This window comes from Lissotriton vulgaris, chromosome 2_1, assembly GCF_964263255.1.
Source record: "Lissotriton vulgaris chromosome 2_1, aLisVul1.2, whole genome shotgun sequence".
In the NCBI taxonomy this organism is placed as follows: Eukaryota; Metazoa; Chordata; class Amphibia; order Caudata; family Salamandridae; genus Lissotriton; species Lissotriton vulgaris.
In genome coordinates this window covers 653,437,087-653,462,956 of record NC_141687.1, presented here as the reverse complement: position 1 = coordinate 653,462,956, position 25,870 = coordinate 653,437,087, and positions in this window count along the sequence as shown.

The following is a 25,870-nucleotide window of genomic DNA, read 5'->3' as shown; positions in this document are numbered from 1 at the left end:
CTGGTTCCCTCGAGGGGAGGCATGTCTCCTTCTGGATTAGAAGGGCTAAGAAGCTTCTCAGCCTTTCTGGCATCATAAGTCTCTAGGAGACCAATCAGAAAGGAGGTGGTGGGGTTAGCCCCTTGCTTAATCTTCCTAGAGGTACATACTTGTCGTAACTCATGGAAGTTAAGCGCAGTATATCTTGAAGGGATGACCTGTGGAGGGTCAACTGACACAAGGGGAGACTCAGAGTTTCCTCCTTTGTCCGACATACTGTTTCTAGTGTGGTGTAAGTGATGCACCTACCTACACTATGTGTTTACCTACTATTCCCTTGCTAAGAGTTGCAGCCAAGGTGTGCTAAGCCTTGAGGAGCTGCAACAGCTGGTTCAGTAGAACTCAGAGTATTCTAAGCTTTAGTTATATGTACTAACAGTACTTATGTGATCTTTCAACAAGATATTCTTAGGATACGTGTGGTAAAACAACAGCAAGCTCAAATCCCAACCGCTGCTCACCAATGTGAGAAGTTGGCCCGATATGCAACGTTCGCTATTCTAGCGACCGCTATGTATCGTTCCAACGACCCTTATGGTGTTTGGTTGTAAGTCAACCTATAGACCAGCTATCCTAGTAGCGTGGATACGAGCAGTCTAAGGCTAAAGACTCGAGAGGGCGCGTTAAGCCGGCTGTTTACCACACATGTACCCCTTGAACACCCAGTGAAAGGACACCACACAAGTGTTATGAAAATAAACAGGATATTTATTAAGAATCACAACAGCCCTGTACTCTTTATGAGGACAGGGTACTAAGCACAAACCAAATCTCTTAGGAAAATACTTCAAGTGCACAATTAAAACAAGTGTCCGAGGACACGGAAAGTTTAAGGTCTCGGGCGGACCCGATAAGGCAAGTCGGAAGCGAGGGACTCGGGACCCTAGAGTAAAGAGGCTATGCAGGCACCGAAATGCCGAGTTACCTAGCCACGAGGGCTGCGGCTGCACAAGTCTTACAGGCGTCGGGGTCTTCGCTGACGAGCCAGGAGCCGGAAGAAAAGGAGTTGCTGGCCGGCGACCAGTGATGAATAGTTCGTAGAGATCCAAGCCTGGATCAGAGATTGTGGATACCTGAAAGCAGAGGGGACCAAGTTCGTACTACTAGCCAGTAGTCAGAGGGTACCAGGAGGGCACCGGTTGGCCGTCACCTCGACCAGGTGAGTGGGCGACGCTAGGCTCTGCAGTCTCACGGACCAGGAGGCGTTATCGGCGACCACGGTGGAGGTGCGAGCTGTCCCACGAAGGATGATGCTGTCGGCGTCGCTGGGCCCAGGATGGGGCAACAAGCCTTGGCAGATCTCAGGGCCACGTGGTGGGCCTAAGATGGCGTCTTGAGTGGACCAGGAGGGTCCGGGGTGCTTCTCGCAAAGATGGAAGCAAGGGCCAGTCTGGAGCAACCAGACCAGCAGTGTTGATTGTTGGATGTCGTCACAGAAGGGCACAAGCCAGCGGCTAGTGACCAGACAACGTGCTGAGCAGCGAGCAGAAGGGCCCCACGCAGATCGTGGAGATGCTGGGAGACTGCACTTCGGTGCTGGAGCGGCTCAGGGTCGGGGCTTCTCGGACCCCAGAGCACTCACCAGAGAATTGCTTCGATGGTCGTGCTGGTTAAGAGCGTGCAGGTTCTGATGATGGCCGGTCCCTCGAGGTCTCGTCGCACCCACAGATCACAGCTGAGCTGATGACGTGGGTAGAGGTCAGAGGTGCCAGGGAAGCCGGTTCTCGTCGAGCTGGGCCGTCGGATTCCTTGAGGAAGGACTTACAGCAAACCGCAGAGTTCTTAGAGGGTGCCCGCTGATGCAGGGTGACTACTCCTTAGTCACAAGGGAGAATCTTGAGAAGAGTCTTGAGTGTCCTTTCGTAGAAAGTAGTTCTTGATTCAAAGATGATCTGATTTGGAAGGGTCCCCGCTCCGGCCTTTATTCTAAAGAAAGGGGTGGGTACATGACTAGGTCCTGCCCTAAGGGTGGGACCAGGAAGGGGGGTAGTTGCACCCCTCTCCCCTGCCGGACTTTCCCCAGGCCAGGGCTGGCGCCCCTGGAACTGGTTCTGACCGGCAGATGCGTAGTGAGCACCGGGGTGCCACTCCGCAGTCACCTTCTCGCAAAAGCCCTACCTACCCAGAATACACAAACCCTGTCTGGGACGGTGCGAACACCGCCCTCGACAGGAAACCCTTTGTCCAAGCGCTCCTCGCTGGAAGGACTCCCAGCAGCAGGAGGTCAGACTCGTGTCTGTGGTGGCAGCATCCATTTTGTGGAGCTGAGGCTTTAGTTAACTTTAACCGGGGTTCACAGTTACGTACATGTCGTGTCCCTCTAGAAGGGCGGAATGCTAACCTCGTCGCCAGAGTTGGTGAGAGGGCAGCATCCCGATTCGTATGACACCTTACTCGACATGTCTTGATAACGCGACACCGAAGTTACCGATGTGGTACGCGTTACCATGGAACAGCCATTGGATCTTGGTTCCGCAAGCTGCAACCGGGCTCGGCTCGGGCCAGAGCCTAGTTCACACGAGCCCATGCACTCTGCCTTCAGGATTGTCAAGGCCTGCCATAGGAGTGACTGATAGGAACTCGAGTGTCCATTGTATGGTTAGATATAGGGCTACTATATCCAAAGCAAAGTGTGATTACACGACTTCGCCCCAGCTGTCATGCAGCCAGTTGTGTCAAATTTAGGAGGCCAGCCAGGGGTGGCATAATACATGCTGCAGCCCCTGGCGGCCCTGGGTACACCTATGCCCTGAGTTACAGGGTCTGATAAGGTGGCCCAGTACCAATTGGTAAATGCACCTAGGGTACATATCGTAATTTAGAAAGAGAACAGCCAGGCTGTGGGTCTGATTGGCAGGCCCACAGCCAGAGAAAGTCGTAAACCAGTGAAAAAAAAGCAAAAAATCTGGGTGATCATAGGATTGCAGACCCTACTCTCCTACAGGCGCCCCACTACAGCAGACGAGCCTCCACCTGGGGCGGCCCGTTCACGCCACCTCCCCCCCCCCCCGGGGCGCCCCACGCCGTTTTTCGGCTCAGCATTGTAGGATGCCAAGACCAGTGCGGCAAGTAAAGGACATCACCTGGGTGCAGTCCAGATCTCAGCGCGTTGTGCTGCCTTCGGACTATTCGCACAACAGACCGCTACTGACGCCACCTCACAGCAGCCCATTGTTGCTTTGTTTAAAAAAATGTTTTTTTAACGTGTTTACTGTTTTTGGTGCGTTGTATATATTTATAAGTTATTAAAGTGTTATAATCCTACTACTTTGTTGGAGTGCTATATATTTTTAATGTGACACATAATTGTGAAGACTTTGATGTACAAAAAGGCATCCCTGGAATCTTCCGCTTCAGGCTCGGTCCCACACACCCTCACAGTGAGAATCTCCTCCCCAATCACAATACAGGATCGTTATCAGATAGTAGGAACGCATGTGGTGTGACGGATCTCATGGGGTGGGGGCCTTGATCTACTGTAACTCCTTTGAAGAGGGGTGATTCTTTATAGTTGAGGCCATAAACTACATCCGCAAGGCTAGGTGATAGCCTGGGACCGGCCTGGACAATCAGACACAGAGAAAGAGGAGTGTCAGAGGGTGCGGTAGTGAATAGGGTGAAAGGGAGGTGTCGGGCGGGCACAGGGTGTGATTCTCAGGGAAGAGCAGCGCAGATGGGGGGAGGTTTATGGCCCATGCATGAGAGAGAGAGCGGGGGTGACCAGTGCGTGGGGGAGATGCTTGCGAGGGTGGGGAGCCATGCTGAGGATCGGCGGCGTGCAGAGAGTGGGTCTGGTCAAGGCTTCTAAAATGGCTGCCGTGCACGACAAAAGTGTGGCATTGGAAAAAAAGCAAGATGGCGCAGACAATGTTTATCAATACGGATTAATTTATAACAATTATTTTTAACAATATATTTACTCGCAGTGTCAAAATGGCGGTCAACACTTCCTGATTTCCTTCGAATCGAACGTTAACAGACGTCACGCAGCAAAAAAAAAAAAAAAAACGCTCACGCGCAGCCGCTGGAAGACAAGTATCAACATATATGAGCATCCTCAGCCACCCTCAGAAAACATAGGGGGTCAGGATACGTCTCCCGTACCCCCTTATACCCATTTCTCACATTGTTTTTCCTCCATCTTGTAATTTAATTAAAACGAAACACAAAATGGGGAATTCCCGTTTCGCATCCCGGTTCGCGAACCGTAAAGCGCTTCTACCGCAAAAAATCCATTTTTTTTATTTGTCCCACGGGACCCTTTAATAACCCCAACATCATTCCTAGGGGGTCAAGAGGGGTCTACCTTGCCCCCTTTCATTAAATTCCCCCTTCGTTTTTCTCCTCCTCTTGTCTCTCGATCCTACCGAGAGACAAGATGGCGGCCGTTCCGGACTGTTTAGAATGTTGACAGACACCGGAGAGCCAATCAGCTTCGCTTCGCAAAGTTCCGTTACGCGAAAAGTTCGCGAACCGGAGCGCTACCCGGGACGCTGTCACAGATATGTCTGTTTTTTAAAACGTTAATTTCTCAAAATCCACTGGAGCACATATATTGAGACCTAGCAAAGGCACATCGGGCTAACAGTCCCTACAATTTTGCCAAGTTTCGTGCAAATCCATGCAGCCGTTCGAGCTAAAAGTGAGGCCAAACGCCCTATGGAAAAATGAATGGGAAAAACGCGTTTTGGGACCCCCCTTTTTTCTCGGCCCCCCCTTGACGAAACCCCCCCCCAAATTTTCAGGGGCTGCTCAGAAACAAAATGTGCCATTTTCCTGAAAATTTCAGCCGATTCCGTCCACAAACGCCAAAGTTATTAGACATAGAATTTTCAAAAGTCCCATAGAGAAAAAATCCTAACTATATATACCTACTGGCGACCGCCAGTAGGTAATATATATATATATATATATATATCAGAAAAAGTTGTTCCACAACTTACGAAGTCACAGCTCGGCGTGGTATCCGTGTAACCAGGTAGGTAGTAGCCCAGCAATGTGCACACTGGTTGCCATACGCGTTTCGAGCTTGTCTCAGCTCTTGATCACTGGCGGCAAGGAGACAGGATACGGAGGTTTTAAGAACATGTGTTTTTATTAGATATGGAGTCCCGCCCCATTGGGCGCCATGGCATGCTGGTCTTGGTAGTTTGATCACGCCATCACCAACTCATAGTTCATTAACCAAGTGGCTCCGTACCTGGCTCCTGGAAAATAAAGTCCCGGTTGGGCATGTGCTCACTGTTGGGTTAACATCATTGCACCTTGCCTGTGCTGGCCACGCCGTCCCTCCTCGCCTCTCAGTATTCTGCTAGGAGGTCCCGTTCAAATCGCGGTGGGACTTCGTTGCGGCTGGAACTGCCGCTAAACATCAGAAAAAGTTGTTCCACAACTTACGAAGTCACAGCTCGGCGTGGTATCCGTGTAACCAGGTAGGTAGTAGCCCAGCAATGTGCACACTGGTTGCCATACGCGTTTCGAGCTTGTCTCAGCTCTTGATCACTGGCGGCAAGGAGACAGGATACGGAGGTTTTAAGAACATGTGTTTTTATTAGATATGGAGTCCCGCCCCATTGGGCGCCATGGCATGCTGGTCTTGGTAGTTTGATCACGCCATCACCAACTCATAGTTCATTAACCAAGTGGCTCCGTACCTGGCTCCTGGAAAATAAAGTCCCGGTTGGGCATGTGCTCACTGTTGGGTTAACATCATTGCACCTTGCCTGTGCTGGCCACGCCGTCCCTCCTCGCCTCTCAGTATTCTGCTAGGAGGTCCCGTTCAAATCGCGGTGGGACTTCGTTGCGGCTGGAACTGCCGCTAAACATCAGAAAAAGTTGTTCCACAACTTACGAAGTCAAGTCAAGTGAATAAAAACACATGTTCTTAAAACCTCCTTATCCTGTCTCCTTGCCTCCAGTGATCGAGAGCTGAGACAAGCTCGAAACGCGTATGGCAACCAGTGTGCACATTGCTGGGCTACTACCTACCTGGTTACACGGATACCACGCCGAGCTGTGACTTCGTAAGTTGTGGAACAACTTTTTCTGATATATATATATATATATATATATATATATATATATATATATATATATATATATATATATATATATTACCTACTGGCGGTCGCCAGTAGGTAGTTATAGTTAGGATTTTTTTCAATGTTAAATCTCAAAATTCTATTTAGAATAACTTTGGCACCGGTTGACGAATCTGCCTGAAAATTTCCTGAAAATGGCCTCGTCGAGCACCGGTCCTTCCTTGAAAGTTTGGGGGGGATACGTCAAGCGGGGGCCGAGATAAAAGGGGGGTCCCAAAACACGTTTTCCCCATGTAAATTTCCATAGGGCGGTCGATTTTACTTTTAGCCCGAACGGCTGAATGGATTTCCACCAAACTTGGCAAAATTGAAGGGACTGGTAGCCCGATGTGCCTTTGCTATGTCTCAAGATATGTGCTGCAGTGGATTTTGAGTAATTTAGGTGGAAAAAAATATATATATCTATAGGCGCTCTCCGGTGCGTGCACCGGAGTGCGCTCCAGGCGCGACACGCGACTTGCGCGCAGGAAGCTGATTGGCTCTTGGGTGTCTGTAAACATTCTAAACAGTCTGGGGCGGCCGCCATCTTGTGTCTCGGTAAAATCGAGACACAAGGGGTTTGAAAAAAAAAGGGGCAAATGACCATAAGGGGGAAGAGTAGACCCCCTCTGACCCCCTAGGTTTGATGTAGGGGCTAAAATAGGGTCCTGCGGGGCATTACATTTTTTATTTTTTTTTTCGTTTTGCGCGGGGGAAGCGCATGGTACGCGCACCGGCGAAGCACGGGGAAAATCCAGGACCATATTTATGAAGGCCTTGCGCTGCCAGTTTTGCGCCTCCTGTGCGTCAATTTTTGTGACGCACCAGCAGTGTAAAAAAATGCGCATTGTTATGCAATATTTAAAAAGTGACGCATCTATCTAGATGCGTCACTTTTAAAATATAGTGCAACGAGGCACATTTTTTTACACTGCTGGTGTGATGCGTCACTTTTCTGTGCGCACTCCTTATGACATTCCAGATGTGTCATATTTAATGTATGACGAATCATGTTGCAAGGAGTTACAGATACATCAGTATTTCTGACATATCTGTAAACATAAAAGTGACGCGAGGCAGGCGCAAGATTTTGACGCAACAGCATCCTAAAAGTGACGCAGAGAAATCTTATAGATTTCAGTACGTCGTTATTACCAAGCTTTTTGCGGGGGAATGCCCCCTCTGCATACATTATACCTGACGCAGATATAATGTGGCGCAGAGTTTTAAAAAGTGACCCATGTACCTAGATGCGTCACTTTTTAAAAATAGCGTCAGGTATAATGCATGCAGAGGGGGTGTTCTCCCGCAAAAAGCTTTGTAATAGCGACGTAGTGAAATCTTTGAGATTTCACTGCGTCACTTTTAGGATGCTGTTGCGTCAAAATCTTGCGCCTGCTTTACAGCAGGTGTTAGACTGACGCAAGACCTTTCACATGGTGCTTTTTCCATGTGAAAGGACACATTACTGGAGTTGCGTCACTTTTGTGACGCACTCCAGCAATGCGTTACTTGGAATGTCAAAAGGAGTGCGCACAGAAAAGTGACGCATCGCACCAGTGGTGTAAAAAAATGTGCCTCGTTGCGTTATATTTAAAAAGTGACGTATCTAGGTAGATGGGTCACTTTTTAAAATCAAGCGCCACATTATATCTGCGTGAGGTATAATGCATGCAGAGGGGGTGTTCCCCCTGCAAAAAGCTTTGTAATAGCGACGCAGTGAAATGTTTGAGATTTCACTGCGTCACTTTTAGGATGCTGTTGCGTCCTTTAAATATAGTGCAACGAGGCACATTTTATTACACTGCTGGTGTGATGCGTCACTTTTCTGTGCGCACTCCTTATGACATTCCAGATGTGTCATATTTAATGTATGACGAATCATGTTGCAAGGAGTTACAGATACGTCAGTATTTCTGACATATCTGTAAACATGAAAGTGACGCGAGGCAGGCGCAAGATTTTGACGCAACAGCATCCTAAAACTGACGCAGAGAAATCTCATAGATTTCAGTACGTCGTTATTATCAAGCTTTTTGCGGGGGAATGCCCCCTCTGCATACATTATACCTGATGCAGATATAATGTGGCGCAGAGTTTTAAAAAGTGACCCATGTACCTAGATGCGTCACTTTTTAAAAATAGCGTCAGGTATAATGCATGCAGAGGGGGTGTTCCCCTGCAAAAAGCTTGGTAATAATGACGCAGTGCGTCACTTTTAGGATGCTGTTGCGCCAAAATCTTGCGCCTGCTTCACAGCAAACCTTTCACATGGTGCTTTTTCCATGTGAAAGGACACATTACTGGAGTTGCGTCACTTTTGTGACGCACTCCAGCAATGCGTTACTTTTGTGTTTACAGATACGTCAGAAATACTGACATATCTGTAACTCCTTGCGAATTGATTAGTCATATATTAAATATGACATATCTGGAATGTCATAAGGAGTGCGTCCACAAAAGTGACGCATTGCTGTTTTCACGTAGCGATGCGTCACTTTTCAGAAATGAGGCCTCCAATTTATTCACTGTGTCATAACTTTCTTTTCTAACACTCACCTTCTTTCATTCCTCCTACTTCACTTCCTTTCACCTCTCATACCTTTCTGTTCTTTCTTACTCATTCTCCATTCAATTATCAATGCACTATATTTCACTTACTCTTCATTTTTTTAAGAATATAGCTCTTTGATGAGAATTGGAGGTAGTTCTGAAAAGAACTTTTGGTTTTCTTCTTTTAACTGAACAGGAACAAAAACAGGGAATGGAAACTGCTCAACAGGAGCAAAAAGAAAACAAAAAAATTAGGGGTGGGAAGGGCAGCGATGGTTCTCCAATGCTCGAACCATGAGCAGGACACTTTGCTCCCCATAGGTGAGGAGTTGATTGCAGTATCTGCATTTGACGACCCCATGGTTAAATGCAGGTTGTATGTTTGCCACCTGCTCCTGCGATTGCTCTCTCCCAGAAGAAGTTGCTCCTCCGGTTGATGTAGAGGCCCCATCTCTGGGAACCTCTTGTGCCAGAGCCCTGACACTTTCCCGGGCAAAATTCTGGGGGTGCCTCCTCTCCACATGGCGAATCATGGTAAAGTTGCCAAAAGAGTACTTTTTGGGGGGGTTACCCCGTGACAGGACCTGTTTGCAGATCCTGCACTCCACTTTTGGTGCATTCACCTTTTTCTGGTCTGCTGGAAACTTAAAAAATTTCCAGATGAAATGCTCTTTGACCTTCGGCTGAGGAGGCTCTTCATCAATGAATTCAGGCTCATCTTCACTGCTGGATGGTCTGGCAGCCATGATTATCCAAGAAATATGCAAGAGCAAAAAGGCAGGTCTTTCAGTCACAAAAGTGAAAGAAGAAGTGAAGGAAATGGGTGGGGATTTCATTCGTTGTAAAAAAAAACTGTTAGCAACCAATGAAAAGTGTTATTTTAGGGTCACATGACCCGACGCGTTGACGCGTTTACGCTGCGCGCTCCGGAGCACTTCTGGTGCGTTTACGCAGCGCGATCGTAGGCGCTTCCGGGGCGCAAACGTGGCGCGATCGTAGGCGCTTTTGCGTGCGTTTACGCGCCGCGAACGTAGGCGCTTCCGAGGGCACTTACGTTGCGCGCCGAAGTGACGTCATCAAACTTTTACAGAAATGCATAATCATTTTCCTTATTAAAAAAAACTAATTTTATTTGTATGGTACGAAATGTTTTGCATTATTATTAACTTTTCATTCATATTTTTTTTCACGAACGTCAGATGAGCTCACGGAAAAGCTTACCGGAGAGCTTAGCTGAAAGCTTCCCGGAGCGTGCACCCAGAGCGCAAAAGAAAAAAATTATATAAAAAAAATGAATACTTTAAAAAAAACAGCAAATTGTAAAAAAAAAGGTTAGAAACTCGATATACAAAGGAATTAGCATTTAAAAAACCTATGAAATTCACTGAAAAAACCATAGGTTTCACACCAGTTATAGTTAGGAATTAGCATTTAAAAAACCTATTAAATTCACTGAAAAAACCATAGGTTTCACACCAGTTATAGTTAGCTGGAAATTTTACTGATATAAAACCATTGAAATTCCCACGTTATAGTTAGATGGACTCACTATAACTTGCGCTTGCAATGCACTGCTGATGATGTCTTAATAAGCCAGTTAACCAATCAATTTTTAAAAACCATCCATTTAGACACTTATTTAAACATTTATTCTTCCATCAACTTTTACATATACATATATAAAATATATTTATTTTTCAGAAAGACACACATTCACTGGATGGTGTCATCAGTGATGTCATGAGTGATGTCACTGACCATGTCATGAGTGATGTAATATGTGACGTCATCAGCAGTGCATTGCACGCGCAAGTTATAGTGAGTCCATCTAACTATAACGTGGGAATTTCAATGGTTTTATATCAGTAAAATTTCCAGCTAACTATAACTGGTGTGAAACCTATGGTTTTTTCAGTGAATTTAATAGGTTTTTTAAATGCTTATTCCTAACTATAACTGGTGTGAAACCTATGGTTTTTTCAGTGAATATATATATATACATATATACATATATGTATATATATACATATATATATATATATATATATATATATATATATATATATATATATATATATATATATATATATATATATTTTTTTTTAAGTTTCCTGCTACGATAAGCAAAAACACGCTCTCAGAAAGGTGCAGCTAGTGGGAGTTTATTCACAAGGTAACGCTACGCGTTTCAGCACAAAAGTGCCTTGATCACACGTTAACCACAAACCAATCAGAACCATCTTATGTACAAACACAAATGATCACCATGTAAAGTAAACATAATAGAAGGACAATGACATTCTGGGAATAGCGTCGGCCATTGTTAGCTAGTCTTTTTTGCATTAAATCTCTATTGCATCATAGAATTAACGAAATGAAAACAGTGAATTCATACATAGTATTATTAGAGACCAGGACTCCTTCTCATGTCAAAGGTGGGATTACACCATCATTAGTAACCAAGCTTTTGAGTCAGGTACGTATTATGTTGGGTGGGCATCGCCCCTTGACACCAACATATACTCACATATATCATCATTACTCAATGAGCCAACTGCCTTTAGAAACAGCAAGTAAACAATACAAGTCAAGCCCCTTTTGCTTATCGTAGCAGGAAACTTTAAAATTGACTGAACTCGGCGGTGGGTTTGGCCGAGTACAACACGCCACCTGACAATGGGATATGGATCCCGGAATCGAATCCTCCTTCAAAGCAACTGAATATATATATATATATATATATATATATATATATATATATATATATATATATATATATATATATATATATATATATATATATATATATATATATATATATATATATATATATTTATTACCTACTAGGTAGTTATAGTTAGGATTTTTTTCAATGCAAAATCTCAAAATTCTATTGTGAATAACTGGCGCCGGTTGACGAATCTGCCTGAAAATGTTCTCAAATTTGTCTCGGGTAGCTCCGGTCCTTCCCTGAAAGTTTCGGGGGGATTCGTCAAGCGGGGGCCGAGATAAAAGGGGGGTCCCAAAACGTGTTTTCCCCATGTGAATTTCCATAGGGCGGTCAACCTCACTTTTAGCCCGAAAGGCTGAATGGATTTCGCTCCTCTCTCCGAGCTGAGAGGTCGCTCCCAGTGTCCCCTGCTGGTACCTGGTATCGTAGCGCTGCCTTGCATCTGAAATTGACAATAGCGATTTCCTGCTGCCTGCCTGTCTGCCGCTTTGCGTGTTTTGCACTGTTATTAATTATATACTGCTGTCTTTCATTGTACCTGGTATCGTAGCGCTGCTTTGCATCTGAAATTGACAATAGTGATTTCCTGCTGCCTGCCTGTCTGCCGCTTTGCGTGTTTTGCACTGTTATTAATTATATAGTGCTGTTTTTCATTGTGCTCGCGCGTCTGCCTCTAGCGCTCCGCTGTGCTCCCCCCTCCGCCTCCATTTTAATTGTTGTTGCCGTCCTCGTGTACCCGCCCCGCCTCCCAGCTGAGACGCCCTCCCACTGTCCTGAAATAGCGATCCCCTGCTTGAGAGCGCCGTGACTCGCTCCTCTCTCCGAGCTGAGTGGTCGCTCCCAGTGTCCCCTGCTGGTACCTGGTATCGTAGCGCTGCCTTGCATCTGAAATTGACAATAGCGATTTCCTGCTGCCTGCCTGTCTGCCGCTTTGCGTGTTTTGCACTGTTATTAATTATATACTGCTGTCTTTCATTGTACCTGGTATCGTAGCGCTGCTTTGCATCTGAAATTGACAATAGTGATTTCCTGCAGCCTGCCTGTCTGCCGCTTTGCGTGTTTTGCACTGTTATTAATTATATAGTGCTGTTTTTCATTGTGCTCGCGCGTCTGCCTATAGCGCTCCGCTGTGCTCCCCCCTCCGCCTCCATTTTAATTGTTGTTGCCGTCCTCGTGTACCCGCCCCGCCTCCCAGCTGAGACGCCCTCGCCCCTCCCCCTCCACTATCCATATATGACAGTAGTTCCCACGCGCAGCGTTCACGCGCAGCGTCCGCGCCCAACCCGCGCCGAAGGTGCGCCAAAGGTAAGCCCGTCTACGCCCGTCCGCGCCTGGACCGCGCCCAGCGCCAGACCCCATGCCCCTCGCGCTGCCCTGCCCTCCTGCATTACCTACGATGCCGCCACCCTCCTAGCCCTTAACCCCGGTCGAGCCCCCAACTGCGTCCAAGCCGCTCCTGGACACACCCATGGACCTTTCTCCTGCTACTCCTGCAAATTCAGCGGCACCGACAACATCTCCACTTCGACCACACCACTGACTCCCGAACCCAACCACCTACAATGCATCCTTCTCAACACCCGCTCGGTCCACAGACACGCCATTGACCTATGGAATCTACTAGACACCATTTCTCCAGACATCGCCTTCCTAACAGAAACATGGATGAATGCTTCCTCCGCACCAGACATCACCATTGCCATCCCGGAAGACTATAAGATCACTCGCAAAGACCGTACCAGCCACACAGGAGGAGGAATCGCTATCGTCCATAAGAAATCAATCCGCATCTCAACCAGCTCTGACGCCAACCTCGCCAACTCCGAACACCTTCACTTCCAGATCCACATCGACCCCAAAACCACACTCAGAGGCACCCTCCTCTACAGACCACCAGGACCCCGCGCAAAATTCAGTGAAGACATCACAGACTTCATCACTCCACACGCGCTCCCTTCTAAAGAATACATCCTTCTGGGAGACCTCAACTTTCACCTTGAAAAGATCAACGACCGCAACACCACCACCCTCCTGGACAACCTCGCCAACCTCGGACTTAAACAACTGGTCACTTCCCCCACCCACATCGCAGGTCACACACTCGACCCCATCTTCACCTCCAGCAATCATATCTCCTTCAGCCACACTACGGATCTCCTCTGGACTGACCACAGCTGCGTTCACTTCACCTACAACAAGCCCAAACCCACCAACCACCTCCAACCAACTCTGCAAAGAAACTGGAACAAAATCTCCACCGACCAGATCTCCTCTTCGCTCCTTCTAAACACCCCAGCCCACTCCTCGGACCCAAACCTAGCCGCCGCCAACTTCACCCGATGGTTATCCAACACCGCCGACACCCTAGCACCACTGAAAAAATGTCAAAGCAAACCTGGCAACAAGAAGGCCTCATGGTTCAACGATGATCTTAAGAAGTCCAAGAAACTCTGCCGCACCCTTGAAAAAGCGTGGAAAAAAGACCCAACCACCAGCACCAAGGACGCCTTCAAAAACGCCACCCGCACTCACCACCAACTAATCCGAAAAGCCAAGAAAACAGCATTCAAGGATCGACTTGACAACAACGCCCACAACAGCAAGGAACTTTTCAACATCGTCAAGGAGCTTTCCAACCCCTCGGCCAACTCCAACGACATCACCCCCTCTCAAGCCCTCTGCGACTCCCTAGCCTCATTCTTCCACAACAAGATTGCAGACATCCACAACAGCTTCGACAACCAACCCGGAGCCCAACCCACCCAACCACATGCTGAACACTCTCCCCCCGCGAACACCCTTAACGACTGGAACCCAATCTCCACTGAGGACACCATCCGCCTGATGAACTCCATCCACTCAGGATCCCCCACAGACCCATGCCCTCACCACATCTTCAACAAAGCAGACTCCGTCATAGCACCGCACCTCCGAGACGTCATCAATTGCTCCTTCAACTCCGCCACCTTTCCGGAAAACTGTAAACACGCTGAACTCACTGCCCTTCTGAAAAAACCCACAGCGGACCCCACCGAACTCAAAAATTACCGCCCCATCTCGCTCCTTCCATTCCCGGCCAAAGTAATCGAGAAAGCTGTCAACAACCAGCTCGCTGCTTTCCTCGAAGCCAACAAATCCCTCGACTTCTCACAATCTGGCTTCCGAGCAAAACACAGCACTGAGACCGCCCTCATCGCAGCAACAGACGACATTCGAACTCTACTGGACAATGGAGACACAGTCGCCCTCATCCTCCTCGACCTCTCTGCAGCATTCGACACAGTCTGCCACAGCACCCTTTTACAACGCCTCAGCAACATCGGAATACATGGAAAAGCACTTGAATGGATCACCTCGTTCCTCACCGGAAGAACCCAGAGAGTCCGCCTTCCACCATTCAAGTCCGAAGCCACCGAAGTCATCTGTGGCGTACCACAAGGTTCCTCTCTCAGCCCCACCCTCTTCAACGTATACATGAGCCCCCTCGCGACCATCGCCCGCCAACACAACCTCAACATCATCTCTTACGCGGATGACACTCAACTGATCCTTTCTCTCACCAAGGACCCCAGCACCGCCAAAACTAACCTACACAAAGGAATGAAAGAAGTTGCTGAATGGATGAAACTCAGCCGTCTGAAACTGAACTCAGATAAAACAGAAGTCCTCATCCTAGGTACATCCCCCTCTGCATGGGACGACTCTTGGTGGCCGGAAGCCCTTGGAAAAGCACCCATCCCGACAGACCACGCACGGAACCTAGGCGTTATCCTGGATTCTTCACTTTCAATGAACAGACAAGTCAGCGCCGTATCCTCATCCTGCTTCAACATTCTTCGGATGCTCAAAAAAACATTTCGCTGGATCCCCACCGAAACCAGGAAAACAGTCACCCATGCTCTGGTCACGAGCCGACTGGACTACGGAAACACCCTCTACGCAGGCACTACCGCTAAACTCCAAAAGAAACTCCAACGAATCCAAAACGCCTCAGCCAGAATCATATTAGACATCCCACGCAACGAACACATCTCTGGTCACCTGAAAGACCTCCACTGGCTACCCGTCAAGAAGAGAATCACTTTCCGACTACTAACCCACGCACACAAATCACTCTACGACATCGGACCAGAATGCCTCAACTCAAGACTGTCCTTCTACACCCCCTCCCGCCAGCTACGCTCCTCCAGCCAAGCCCTCGCCACTGTACCCCGCATCAACAAGACCACAATGGGATGTAGATCCTTCTCTTACCTGGCTGCTAAAACATGGAACTCACTCCCCACTCACCTTCGCCTTACCCAGAACCACCTAGCTTTCAGAAAGCAACTTAAAACGTGGATATTTGACAATTAATCCTCCTCCCCCTCCTTAGCGCCTTGAGACCCTCTGGGTATGTAGTGCGCTATACAAATTCTCTGACTTGACTTGACTTGACCAAACTTGGCAAAATTGTAGGGCTGGTAGCCCGATGTGCCTTTGCTATGTCTCAAGATATGTGCTCCAGTGGTTTTTACGAAAAAGTACTATATATATGTTAGAGCCCAAATGTAGCCCAATGTAGCCCAATGTAGCCCAATGTAGCCCAAAGATGGCCACCAGAGACGAAAAAAACCAAATGTAGCCCAAATATCAGCCAGATGTAGCCCAACTACAGCCCAATGACAGAATGTCCCAGAGTGTTCTAAAGAACAACTAGAGCGCTAACAGTCATACTTATGACAAAAGTATGGCACACCTGAAGTCATCTTGATTGGAATAAAGTGTTAACACTTAAAACATTTAATTTGCAAAGGAACAAAATGAGGGGGTTCATTTTGCCATATAAATTTTATATATATATATATATATATATATATATATATATATATATATATATATATATATATATATATATATATATATATATATATATATATATATATTCACTGAAAAAACCATAGGTTATAGACCATATATAGTTAGGAATTCGCATTTACAAAACCTTATTTTACTCACACAAAACCATTGAAATTCCATATATAGTTAGTTGCACTAACTATATATCGCGCACCCGCAATCCACTGCTGATGATGTCACATATTACATCATTCATGACATGGTCAGTGACATCACTGATGACATCACTGATGACATCTCAAATGACATCACTGATGACATCTCAAATGACATCACTGATGACATCACTGATGACATCTCATTTGACATTACTGATCACATCACTGATGATATCATTCATGTGATAATAGGATGAACCTCTTCAGACTCTAATATAACCTTAGATACAATCAGTGTAAACAGACACTCACAGACTGTCACTCATCCATGGAGTTACTCACACACCTAGTCAGTCATGCAAAGAATCAATCACACCTCCATTTCCTCAACTATACAGTTATACAAACTTTACTTATTCAAACATATACTAACACATATTTACTCTCTTATACAATCCCTGATACAAGTTCACAATGATCCATACAGCCACTCACACATTCACTGGCTCTTATGCACAGTTATTTATATATGTCAACTCTCACATGTACTGTGTTTTACATATGTACTTACTTTGACATGTAGCACTGAGATATCCATTCACTCACCAATACACTCATGCACACAGTCAACCTCCCATACAGCTGTTTCCACATGCACTTTTGAAACCATACATCTAGTGAATCAACTGCTCACACATCTATGCACAGAGTCATACACCTCCCAGCCACCCACACACACACTCAGTCTCCCATACAAATACTTGGGCAACCAATCAATAACCCATATAGTTACTCATATAGCTACTTATCAACACATGCAACAGTTTACAGAACAACAGACATAATGATGCACAAATTAAGACAGTTTAGTCACTAACCCATGCACTCAGTGAGACACATTTAATCACTCACTCATACAGTCAGTCATGCACCTACTAAATCCTTCATCCAGACACTTATACATCCACTCATTCTTCAATATTTAAGACATATTTTAACTTTACAGAAACATACAGTCACTGGATGTTGTCATCAGTGATGTCATCAGTGATGTCATTTGAGATGTCATCAGTGATGTCATCAGTGATGTCACTGACCATGTCATGAATGATGTAATATGTGACATCATCAGCAGTGGATTGCGGGTGCGCGATATATAGTTAGTGCAACTAACTATATATGGAATTTCAATGGTTTTGTGTGAGTAAAATAAGGTTTTGTAAATGCGAATTTCTAACTATATATGGTCTATAACCTATGGTTTTTTCAGTGAATTTTCAAGGTTTTGTAAATGCTAATTCCTAACTATATATGGTCTATAACCTATGGTTTTTTCAGTGAATATATATATATACATACATATATAAACATATATCATCTGTATATCTATATAAATACAAACATAAATGCATGCATACATATACTTATATGCATTTTAGGGTTGTTAGGGCGTTTTCGTGTGTATTATGTTGCTTTTTTAGGGCTTTTGGGTCAATTAAGTAGGGTTCCCAGAGCCTAGGGCTGAGGGGCCGGTTCAGTTTCGTGCGTATTGGTGTTGGCAAGGTTTTGAGGGATTTTGGCGGTTTTTGGTCGAGATTTGGCCGTTTTATGGCTTTTTTGTGTGTTTGCGAGGGGCGCGTATTCGGGTTGAAATTCGTCCCCGTTCCAGTGGATGGATTGGGCTGAATTTTGGTGAGATGTTAGGAAATCGCTGGAACTAGTGTCCAGCCAAGTTTGAAGCGGATCGGAGCAGTGGAAGTGCTTTAAAGAGCAATTTTTGTGCGGAGTAGCGAATTGCCATGTTATTCAATGGGAGTTTTTGGTGCGCATGGAGAAGGTGAATTTGGGGTGTTCCAGTTGCGCTAGAGGGACGGGGCTTGGGTGAGCTGTAGGGAGTGTGGATCGGCAGGTGTGCCGAATTTTTGGGATTTGTTGGCTGAAGGGAAGGGTGTGCTTGGGCAAAGTCGATTTGGTGAAAACGGTGCGTTATTTACATGAAAGTTGAAAAAACACTAATAAAAGCAAAGCTAAAAAGCCACCTCATTACAAACAGAATGGCTTTAACTTAAACGAGGGCGAGATCTATTGCATTTTCAATGCTTGTTTACTTTGGTTCCATCAAGAAGGCATTCAGATGTGTCACACATTTGCCATAAATTCTGAATGTTAGCACTCTAGTTGCACATTAGATCACTGTAGTAAAGCTACTGCTCACCAGGGACGTCTGCTGCTGGTATTCAAAGTGCATGTTTCAGTCTGCATGTCAGAATTTTTTTAATGAAATAGAAGAGGATTTGAGAAGTCACTCAAAATGATCCCTAATTTTTCTTTCTGAAGCACTAATCATACTTTCTATGGCAAAATTAACCCCCTCATGTTGTTCCTTTTTAAATTGAGTGTTTTCAGACTTTCCACTTCATTCCAATCAAGATGGCTTCTGGTGTGCCATACTTTTGTCATAAGTAAGACTGTTAGCGCTCTAGTTGTTCTTTAGAACACTCTGGGACATTCTGTCATTGGGCTATACTTGGGGTACATCTGGGTGATATTTGGGCTACATTTAGGCTCTTTTGTCTCTGGTGGCCATCTTGGGAGACTATGTCAGAATTTTTTAATGAAATTGAAGAGGGTTTGAGAAGTCACTCAAAATGTGCCCTAATTTTTCTTTCTGCAGCACTAATCATAATTCATATGGCAAAATATACCCCCTCATTTTGTTCCTTTTTAAATTAAATGTTTTAAGAGTTACCACTTTATTCCAATCAAGATGGCTTCAGGTGTGCCATACCTTTGTAATAAGTAGGACTGTTAGCGCTCTAGTTGTTCTTTAGAACACTCTGGGACATTCTGTCATTGGGCTATACTTGGGCTACATCTGGGTGATATTTGGGCTACATTTGGGCTCTTTTGTCTCTGGTGGCCATTTTGGGAGACTGCATGTCAGAATTTTTTAATGAAATAGAAGAGGATTTGAAAAGTCACTCAAAATGTGCCCTAATTTTTCTTTCTGCAGCACTAATAATACCTTCTATTGCATAATATACCCCCTCATTTTGTTCCTTTTTAAATTAAATGTCTTAAGAGTTACCACTTTATTCCCATCACAATGGCTCCAGGTGTGCTATACCTTTGTAATAAGTAGGACTGTTAGCGCTCTAGTTGTTCTTTAGAACACTCTGGGTCATTCTGTCATTGGGCTATACTTGGGCTACATCTGGGTGATATTTGGGCTACATTTGGGCTCTTTTGTCTCTGGTGGCCATTTTGGGAGACTGCATGTCAGAATGTTTTAATGAAATAGAAAAGGATTTGAGAAGTCACTCAAAATGTGCCCTAATTTTTCATTCTGCAGCACTAATCATACTTTCTATGGCAAAATATACCCCCTCATGTTGTTTCTTTTTAAATTAAATGTTTTAAGAGTTACCACTTTATTCCAATCAAGATGGCTTCAGGTGTGCCATACCTTTGTAATAAGTAGGACTGTTAGCGCTCTAGTTGTTCTTTAGAACACTCTGGGACATTCTGTCATTGGGCTATACTTGGGCTACATCTGGGTGATATTTGGGCTACATTTGGGCTCTTTTGTCTCTGGTGGCCATTTTGGGAGACTGCATGTCAGAATGTTTTAATGAAATAGAAAAGGATTTGAGAAGTCACTCAAAATGTGCCCTAATTTTTCATTCTGCAGCACTAATCATACTTTCTATGGCAAAATATACCCCCTCATGTTGTTTCTTTTTAAATTAAATGTTTTAGGAGTTACCACTTTATTCCAATCAAGATGGCTTCAGGTGTGCCATACCTTTGTAATAAGTAGGACTGTTAGCGCTCTAGTTGTTCTTTAGAACACTCTAGGAGGCTTCAGTAGAACACAAAGGAATCAACTGACAGTCTCTGTCCTTGTTGGATGTACATGTTTTACTGAGAATGTCAGACTTCATTTTCACATGACTGAGAAAGATAATGTGAATTTACAGAAAATATGCTTTCAGTTTAGCTTATAGATCCCCTTCCAAACCACTGTGGGAAAATCATGAGATATTAGTTTTCTTTCAAACAATATTCATGATATCACAGCAGAAGGTTTTTTCACATGGTAAAATCACCTTAGAACCCACCACAATTCCTAAAACGAGTATGGTACCATCAACAAATGATTTATAATGTAACTAAAGTCCTAAAACCCTCTATTAACTACAATGCTTTTTAATGAGGTGCTATCATGTATATTGGTCCCAAGATGGCTGCCAACACTTCTTGGATGAAGCGCTGACAGCCAATCAGATCAGATGTGTGGTTAGGCTCCGCCCAGATATATATCTTGTTTTGAACCTAAATTACTCAAAATCCACTGGAGCACATATATTGAGACCTAGCAAAGGCACATCAGGCTAACAGTCCCTACAATTTTGCCAAGTTTCGTGCAAATCCATTGAGCCGTTCGAGCTAAAAGTGAGGCCAACCGCCCTATGGAAATTAACATGGGAAAAACACGTTTTGGGACCCCCCTTTTTTCTCGGCCCCCCCTTGATGAAACCCCCCCAAATTGTCAGGGGCTGCTCAGAAACAAAATGTTCCATTTTCCTGAAAATTTCAGCCAATTCCGTCCACAAACGCCAAAGTTATTAGACATAGAATTTTCAAAAATCCCATAGAGAAAAAATCCTAACTATATATACCTACTGGCGACCGCCAGTAGGTAATATATATATATATATATATATATATATATATATATTCACTGAAAAAACCATAGGTTTCACACCAGTTATAGTTAGGAATTAGCATTTAAAAAACCTATTAAATTCACTGAAAAAAACATAGGTTTCACACCAGTTATAGTTCCCTGGAAATTTTACTGACATAAAACCATTGAAATTCCCACGTTATAGTTAGTTGGACTCACTATAACTTGCGCGTGCACATGGAGAGGTGGCATCCTCACAATTTGGCACATGCTGAGGTACGGGACATGCTTCAGAAGAACAGAGATCCTCAGGCCAGCACCTCCACAGGTGAAATTTCGGTTGCAGCACCAGAAGGGCGTGAAATGATGCCAAACATACAAATTAAATTTGGTGGATTAAAGATGGTCTGCATTTATTGTGGAAAGACCATCTGCTACGGGCAACTAAGTATTTCCCTCATTAATGATGCTGTAGACAACCACCACTGCAGCAAGAAAAGAAAGCAGTAGCTTTTTTTTTTATTTTTTGCTGCTGTTGAACCACTGTTAATTCCCAGTTTTTTGTTTCTTCCCTAAAAAAATTTAAAATAGTTCATAAAAACCAAAAAAAACAAAAAATGTTCAAAAAAATATAAAACAACAAAAATAAAAAAAGGTCTTTTCAGAATTACCTTCCAATGCTATCATTTTTTAAACTCTTACATACTTTTTTTCACTTTCGTGCACTTCCTGGTGCACGCACCGGTAAGCGCACCGTCCGCTTACCTATATAGGCCTCCTAAGACCCCCTCAGGAAACCTAGCGGGTCAGGGAGTGTCTACCATGCCCCCTTATACCCATTCCCAACGTTGTTACTTTATCACATACACTTTTTTATATTTCTACTTCCAGTCTGATACCATACACTGCCCAAAGATAAAATCACTGTTAAAAAATCCAAACTACCTGTCTAAACTTAAACCCAACAGTGTCCTTTCTCTACTGATATATTTTTTTAATGCAAATTACAGCACGAAAATGGAAGGAGAGCAAAACATTTCCTTCAAAATTGTTCTGGAGAGCAACAATGAAAAAGTTATTGAGCCCAATGATAACTTAGAATTCATGGATGAATCACGGGACTATGAACTACTTCAATGTGTACAATCAGTAGATTTCCTGATTCAAAATTAGGTCGTTTCCGACAAACAAATATTAGAAGTTCTGTTAAATTTGGAAAAAGAATCTGAAAAATAAATTTATATTTAATAATTCTAAAATTGTTTCAGACATTATTCATTTTTATATGTAATTCTTAAACTAGTACCAAATTGATTATAATGTAAAGTCAGACTTATAGTATACTGTTCACCTTTTTTTTCCTAACTATAACTGGTGTGAAACCTATGGTTTTTTCAGTGAATATATATATATATATATATATATATATATATATATATATATATATATATATATAGATATATAGATATATACATATATACATATATATAAATATCAACTCGGACAAGCAATAAATACAAGTGTAAACTTGCCTGCAGTCGTGTGATCCTTCGAAGCAGAGCGTCTTTTGAATTCTACATTTTGCACGACAGCTGCGTCGTGGAAGGAAGCACCGCCTCGGAAAGGAGGAGGGAGCCGTCGGTGGAGGAGCCATGTACAGGAAATCCCTGTTTACTTAAGGTGACTGCAGGAGCGAAAACTACCGAGTAAGAAAATTACAACCGGGGTGCACTGAAGCACCTAAACTAGATGGTGTGCCGATATTAGGACACTGCAACTTGAACAATTTACATGCCTTGGCGGAACCCACTGTGGGTATGAACTCACTGGCATAACTACTGATCCCAGAATGCTGTGCAAGGGATATTATACTACTAAGTACACTCCGTGGTTTTTACTTAAAATGCGACGGAAACTGCCATTTACATCCGCCCTGCCATGACCCCCTGATGAAAGTGCAGGATGCACTGAAACGCGTTGGGACAAGAGACACAATGACGGATGTCTTTTCAAACTCGGACAAGCAATAAATACAAGTGTAAACTTGCCTGCAGTCGTGTGATCCTTCGAAGCAGAGCGTCTTTTGAATTCTATATATATAAATATATATATAGATATATTGAAAAACCGGGAGGCACTGGCTGATGCTATGTTTGTCAATCTACCGACAGTAAGACCAGTTGCAGACAATGGGAACAACAACAACCCTAACATTGACCTTAAGGGGAAACTGAAAAAATTGGAGAAACTACTTAAGACTGAGATCACTAAGTGGTGGGAAAAGCGATCACTTGAAAAATACTTGGAAGTAGGAAGAGTCCCGAGGGGTTTAAGGGTACTCATAGCACCATCATTTGAAAACCCTAACCCCCTCATGTTGAAAGAGTGGGCCACTAACAACTTGGAGGCATCCAAAAATATGATCTGTATTTTAATAAAATATGCAGAAATTGACAGAAATGACATTCTTAAAGAAATTGAAGCACTTAATAATGAATTGGACTCTCATAAGGAAACTGAATATATCAAGAAATATCGTGATGAAATTAACACTCGCTTGGAGAAACATCAAGAAACCATCAGCCTGCGCAAACAGTACAAATTCGCCCGTGATAAACAGGATTATGAAACTGGGAGAATTTTTACGTTTGCGAGGAAATATGACACTATGAAAAGACAGACAATGACACCTAAAGCCGCATCCCCAACAATCAATGAAGGTGGGGAAACAACTGTATCAGAGCCGGAATTAAGTTCTAATGCAAGCAGCTTTGGTTCAGATGATGAGCAATCAGCGGGTGTTTCTTCAGTAGTACCAACTCATTATGCACCATCTGAGGAATTGGGTTTTTTAATCGAGGACAAGTTGAAAACTCTGCGACCAAAAACCCAACAGCAGCGGAACAAAAACGCAAATGCAAAAACCGCAAATGCCACGAGAGGAGGAAATGCCGCAGGGAGAGGTTTCGCAAAAAGAGGCAGGGGCAAGCAGTGGTAGGAATGACGGAAATAGACAACGCTTCCACCATGACCACAGACCATGAATCTGGTAACACTGATACCACTAACATGAAGTCCACAACTGACTTGGATAACACTGTCATCAATTTATCTGAAGAAGTCCTCTCTAAAGCAGAAACACAACTGTTGTCTTTAGGTCTATCCTTCTGTCCGAAAAATGGTTACAATTATGTACAAACCAGGATTGACGTCTTCAAGTTTATTCGTAAGTTGAAGTTAAAAAAACATTTTAAACTTGCAAATGCCCAAGAGAAAGCTACCTCTATTAGTAGCTCCTTACATCCTTCTTCTGTGTTTCAAGTGGCAGATATGGGGGCACTGCAAACAGCCCACGAATTGGCATTAGAGGAGAGTTTCGCTGGTATTTCCACTCAAACAAAATGCGACAGAATGGGGATGAGCATCAACACACCAAGTGAAACCCCATTCAAACCTAAATCTACGTTCATGCCATTAATGCCTAAGGATGCAATTGACACTTTTAATGATATGATCACAGAGGATCTCAAGGCTTTGCAAATAAAAACTTCCAGAAAAAATAAAAGACTTAAGTACTTAGAAAAACAATACTTCAACCTAATGAAGAAACTATGGAGCAATTCAAATCTGATTATTAACAAGGCCGATAAGGGAGGCAATATCGTCATCTGGCCAAAAGACCTTTATATGGATGAAGCTAATTGCCACCTTTTAGACACTACTTGTTATAGAAAGGGGAATTTTTGTGAAATTCGTAACCTTAAAGACAGTATCCACAAAGAACTGCATCAATGGAAGAGGGAAGGTCTTTTAACTAAGCAAGAATTGGGGTATTTGAAAATTGATTACCCACTGACCTCCACCTTGTACTTAATACCCAAAATCCACAAACAAGTGTCCCCTGTCCCAGGCCGACCAATTATTTCGGCCCATGGGAGTCTTATGGAGCCAATGTCTAAATATGTCGATTTCTTTCTGCAGAACTTTGTTGTTAGTCTACCTTCCTATATCAAGGATACTGGGCATTTCTTGTCTAAACTGAAAGAGGTGGAATGGAGAGAGGGGTATATTCTGGTGGCCCTTGACATTTGCTCCCTGTACACTAACATTGAACATACAGATGGTCTTAACGCTGTTAAGTATTATTTAGATCAACGTAACCTCATGTACAAGAATCATAATGACATGCTGATTTCTATGATTAGGTTATGTTTAATGAACAATTACTTCTTATTTAATAAGGAGATCTACCAGCAGTTAAGAGGGGTTGCTGTGGGGGCATGTTTCTCTCCCACCTATGCGTGCCTCCATGTGGGGTGGTGGGAGGAGCATGTCCTCAGGCACATCCCGTATTTCGTCAATAATATCATCCATTATTGGAGATTTATTGATGACATCTGTATGATTTGGAAGGGAGATGAAAATTCTGCCACAGACTTTGTTAAGACCATAAACAGCAACAGTCTTAACCTTTCGTTCACCAGTCAGATCAGCAAAACCAATATCCAATTCTTGGACGTTGACATTTATGTCCAACATAATGCCTTAGCTACCAGACTCCATAGAAAAAATACGGCTGGTAATTCTATTCTGCACGCCTCCAGTGCGCACCCTAAACATCTTATAAAAAGTATCCCTCATGGGGAATTCATACGGATGCGCAGAATATGCAGCTCGGAGTCTGATCTGAATACTTGCCAGGATGATGCCATTCAGAGATTTTTAAAGCGAGGTTACCTTATGGATGACCTTTTGGCAGCTAAAGATAAGGCCAACAGCA